We start from the raw sequence: 6,000 nt of genomic DNA, 5'->3' as shown, positions 1-6,000 counted from the left end.
AAAATATTCCCAGAGGGCTTCCCTGGTGGCTCAGTGGTTGAGAATCTGCCTGCTAATGCAGGGGACACGGGTTCGAGCCCTGGTCTGGGAAGATCCCACATGCCGCGGAGCAACTAGGCCCGTGAGCCACAACTACTGAGCCTGCGCGTCTGGAGCCTGTGCTCCGCAACAAGAGAGGCCGCGATAGTGAGAGGCCCGCGCACCGCGATGAAGAGTGGCCCCCGCTTGCCGCAACTAGAGAAAGCCCTCGCACAGAAACGAAGACCCAACACAGCCAAAAATAAATAAATAAATTTAAAAAAAAATTCCCAGAATATGACTACTTCCCTCCACCTCCACTGCTACCAACCTATTCTACATTTTCAATGGGGTTGTTTTATCTTTATTACCTATTTGTAGAAAATGTTTATACATTCTTGATAAAAGTCCTTTGTCAGATATATATACTGTGAATATCTTTTCCATTCTATGGTTTGTCTTTTCATTTTGTTTACCATGTCTTTAAAAGAACAAGACATTTTTTAATGAAGTCCAATTTATCAATATTTTTAGTTCTTTCTGGGTCCTCTCCTAGAAATCCTTGTCTAACCCAAGGTCATAAAGATACTGTCTTATGTTTTCTTCCAGAATCCTATAGTCTTAGCTTATAAGCTTTAGCCTACGATCTATGTAATTAATTTTCGCGTATACTGCAAAGTAGGAGACAAGGTTCATTTTTTTTGTACATTTATCAAGCTTCTCCAGCACCATTTGCCTAAAAGATTTTTCTGTCCCCATTGAATTGCAGTGGAGTCCTCAATTGACCACATGTGTATGGGTTTATTTCTGGACTCTATTTTCTTCCACTAGTTGTTAGTTTATCCTTAGGTCAGTCCCTTATTCCCTCACTGCCTTGACTACTTTACTACTTTGTAGTAAGTCTTGAAATCGGGCAGTGTAAATCTCCCAACATAGTTCTTCCTTTTTGAAGGTTGTCCTTGGCTATTCTAGGTCCTTTTGCATTAATAATAAATTTTAGAATCAGCTTGTCAATTTCTAGAAAGAAAAACCTGTAGTGATTTTAAGTAGGATGGAACTGAATCTATAGATTACTCTGTGGATAAATGATATCTTAACAATAGTGAGTGTTCCAGTGTACAAACATGTTATATCTATTTATTTAGATTTAAAATTTTTTCCCAGTGATATTATGTAGTTTTCATTTGGACTTCCTTTGTAAATTTATTCTTAAGTATTTTATGTTTTTGGTGCTATGGTGAATGGTATCACTTTTTTAAAACTTCATCTTCAAATTGTTTGTTGCTAGTATATAGAAATACAATAAATCTTTGTATATTGACCTTGCATCCTGTGACCTTATTAAATTTGTTTATTCATTTGTATGGCTATTTTCTACACTCATAATCATGCCGTCTCAAATAAAGACAGTTTTACTGCTTCATTTCCAATTTGTACGTCTTTGTTTCTTTTCTTGCCTTATTGCACTAGTTAGAACTTCAAGTACAATATCAACTGGAAGTGATGATAACAGATATCCTTGCCTTTTTTTCTCATTGTTAAGGAGGTAATGATCAATATTTCACCAGTAAAAATTACATTCACTGTATATTTGAGGGTTGAAGTCCTTTATCAAATTTAGAACTTTTCCGTTCCTAATTTGCTGAAATATTTTATCATAGATGGTAAACAGTAAATTTAATCATGCATGGCAAATGGTCCCATATTAATTTTCTACTGTTATGTAACAAATTACTGTAACCATAACCTAGTGGCTTAAAACAATACACATTTATTAGTTTTACAGAACTGTAGGTTAGAAGTCTGGCACGGAGTGGCTGGGTTTTCTGGTCAGAGTCTCACAAGGCTACAATCAAAGTGTTGGCAGTTGCATTCTCATCTGGAACTTGGGGTCCTCTTTGAAGCTTCAGAGATGTTGGCAGAATTTAGTTCCTTGTGGTTGTAGGGCTGAGGCCACTCACAATAGGCAGTTTACATCACAGCAGGCTGCCCTAATTTTAATTTTCATTATCTTTTGCCTGGACTGTTGAAATAGTGACCAACACTAGATCCTCTCTTATTCATGCTAAAATTTACATGTGATTATGCCACTCCTTAAAAAAACCTCTGATGACTTCCCACTGCCCACAGAAAGAGGTCTAAACTTCTCCATATGGTACTAAAAGCTTGTCGTGTTATGACCCTGACCTCCCTCTCCAGTTGCCAGCCATAACCAGCCTGGAGTTCTAGGATATGCCATGTACTGTGACTTGTTTGTCCTGGCTTATGTTATTTCTTCTACCTGGAATGTTAGAAGTCATCTCCCTACTTCCTGGCACCACACATGGCTCTTCCATCTGGAGAATTCTTATTCATATGTTCAGGCTCGGCTCAGATGTCACCTCCTCTGTAATGCCTCTTCCTTGATTGCCACAGGCAAAATCAGTCATTTTCCTCTCCACATATCTAAGTGTCTAATTTGGGGTACATGCTATTGTAGTTGAGTATCTGTCTCCTCCTAACAATCTGTAGCAATCCTGAGGGTTGAGACAATATTTTATCCATTTTCTGAGGAAGACTACTCTGGACTAGGCCCTGTGGAGAGGCTGCAAGTACAAAGATGAGGAAGATGTGGAATCTAAAAACAATGGTACAAATGAATCTATTTACCAAACAGAAATAGAGTCACAGATGTAGAAAATAAACTTATGGTTACCAAGGGGGAAAGGGGGGGAGGGATAAATTGGGAGATTGGGATTGACATATACACACTACTATATATAAAATAGACAACTAATAAGGACCGACTGTATAGCACAATACTCTGCAATGAACGATATGGGAAAAGAATCTAAAAAAGAGTGGATATATGAATATGTATAACTGATTCACTTTGCTGTGCACCTGAAACTAACACAACATTGTAAATCAACTATACTCTAATAAAAATTAATTTAAAAAAGATGAGGAAGACAGCCAAGAGGGAAATCCTGAGCAATAAGGAGGCAATCAATCACAGTACAGTGTGACATGGACTGGGCAAGAGGGATGTGCAAAGTGCTGTTGGATATCGGGAAGGGAGAATTTAATTATTCTGGGGTGAGTGTGGAGGTGGAAGGAGTCAGGGAAGGCTTCACAGAGGATGCTCCATTTGTATTAGAGGCATCTGTACTGGATGTGGGGAGAAGAAATGGCGATAACATTCTGTAGAAGCAAAGACCCAGAGGTCTGTAAGTGCATAGTGTGTAGCTGGAGAAGATCTCAGCCCAAGCACAAGTGGAATTAAAACGCTAAATGGCAAAACTTCACATTTTATGACACAAGCTAACTCTACTAGTGGTGGTTTCCTGGAGTGCTGTGCTAGGGAGGATTTTTTTTTAATTGAGATATAATTCATATACCATAAAATTCACCCTTTTAAAGTATACAATTGGATAGCTTTAGTATATTCACAGAGTTATGCATCTATCACCACAATCTAATTTTAGGACACTTTTACCACACCCCCAAAAAAACTCTTACCCATTAAGCAGTCACTCCCCATTCTCCTCTCCTCCCAGCCCCTGGCAACCACCAGTGCCCTTTCTGTCTCTATGGATTTGCCTATTCTGAACATTTCACATAGATGGACTCATACACTATGTGATCTTTTGTGCCTGGCTTCTTTCACTCTGTGTAATGTCCTCAAGGTTCGTGCATGTTGTAGGATGTGTCAGTACTTCATTCCTCTTTACAGCTGAATGATATTCCATTGTGTGGGTGTACCACATTCTGTTTATTCATTTATCAATTCTGAGAAGGATTTGAGGCCAACTCGAGAGCAGCAGGCAAAAGAGCTGTCTGCCAAGGTGCTGGGTGAGAGAGGGCCACAGGGCTTCCCAAGGGCCACAAACTTTTCATCCTGCTAATAGAGGATTGGTATATTTGCAACTACTGCCTAATACCCAGTGTGATTCAAGAAGTCTAACTGATAAAATTGTACGCTTGAGGAAACATGGTGCCTGATAGATAGACTACCTCCTAAGAGATGTGCACATATGTATGTGCAGAATCCTAAGAAGTCAGAGCTAGAAGTGTGGTCAGGGATTATCTGAGCTCCCCTCTTTGTTTTCCTTTTTAAAAAGTAATCAATGCCACCAGTAGCCTTTCTAAAATTACATCATTTCTTTTTTACACAATAGCCTGGGGACTTCTGAACACTGAGAGACGTTTTAGATAGACCAGGGGAGAACGACTAAAAAGCCCTACCGCAAGTAGAGATGGAAGTAGATGTGCCGGGAAACACTGAGGCAAGACAACAGCAAAAGAATGATGGTCTGGTTTCCTGGTGGCTTTCCACTTCCTGTCCCAGAGTTCTGTGAGGCTCCAAAGAATCCTTATAATGCTAGCTGACGTGAGCTTCTGTTATTTGCAGCAAGATGCCGGAAACTCATGGGAAAGTTTCTCTAGCCCAACTCGTTCAGGCTGAGGAAAGCCCTCCCTCCTTAGACTCAAGTATGTGTTTATCCAAATGACCCCGGGGGACCAGGATTCAGATGCACATTCAGAGATGCTTGTTTATCAGTGGTATGTAGAGAATGTTGTTCCCCACTTACAAGATCCAGAAATCCTGCTTAAATATCCATGTACCCATCACTGAACATCCTTAACCTTTTCTTGGAGGGCTTCTGATGAATAGAAATTTTATAATACTTGGATGGAGGAAAATGAAAATAATATAAATTTATTGTTTGAAGAGCTAAACTACAAGTTAATCCAAAGATGAAAATGATATACTGATTTGGAAATGCAAAATATTAAACAATTAGGAATATACTGAGAAAAGTAATCTCCATGCAAAAAGCCCCAGTTCAATTGGCCTCAAAGCAAAACCCTATAAAATGATCCTGGTTGCATGCCTCTGATCAAACTAAGAGGTAAATAAAGACACATAGAAACATGCACTGACCTCTTAAAAACAGACTGAAAATGGTGAAAAGAAAACTACATTAAAAAGAAAGAATCTTTATTTTAGTGCTAATAAACTTGGTTTTATTTTGCCCTCAGCATTTTCAAATGAGGGTGGGAGTAGGGCAAAACCTAGGCAAAGTTTCTCAAAAACAAAACATGCATAGGCCTCCTTCCCTTCTTTGAAAAAGAATCAGTGCTGACTCTATGCAGACACCTGCTACCTGGCACTCAGCCAATGTGCTAACCAACGCCGTGTTTCAGCCCAATTAGCTAAGCACGCGTCATCCAGAATGCGTTAATTATTCCTGGTGATTTCCCAAAGTATCTGGTGGGATCATTCAAGGAAAGGTGGACATAACCTTCTTTCACAAGGATCTTTACTAAGGAAACCCCATTGCATGCAGTCTTGAAAGTCCCAGAGACATCCGTACAAATGCATAATGTCAGAGCTGGAAGGAACCTTCAAGAGTCTCATTATCCACACCCCTCATCAAGGGGAGAAACCAGGCTGCTCCACAAAGCCTCCGACAAAGTATGAGTAGAGAGAAGATAAATATAAAAATGAAAAACATTTAAATGATGTCACTATTTCAGACACACTGCAGGGATGGAAAATACTTGTCATGGAATTTTTGCAAATTAAGTGATAAGAATTCACTTACTACCTTGGTTTACTGGATACAAAAAGGCAGAATTAGAGGGGACAGGAACTGATAGTGTCAAATCCTTGCCTGCCATTTCTTCTCAGTAGCATTCTTGTGCCTCAGTGTCTCCATCTGTAAACTGGGCAGCAGGGAACTTTGTGAGTTCGATACAAGGACATCATGATTGCAAGCACAGGAGCTTTGAATCTGTCTTTGCCTTGGATATGACAGTGCATTTGATAGGAGGACTTGGATGTTTTTTTCCAGTGTCAGGTCCCAAAGATTAGTAATATGCTTCAAAATAGTCGAATTTTCCTTCCTAACATAAGGGGATCTAATATTAGACAATGACAGCCAAACAGCTAGAAAAGACAAGCACTTAATATTTCATTCTGATTTTCTTTTCTGA

The sequence above is a fragment of the Balaenoptera borealis genome (assembly GCF_965194805.1).
Source record: "Balaenoptera borealis genome assembly, chromosome: X".
Lineage (NCBI taxonomy): Eukaryota > Metazoa > Chordata > Mammalia > Artiodactyla > Balaenopteridae > Balaenoptera > Balaenoptera borealis.
This window is presented reverse-complemented; position numbering follows the sequence as displayed.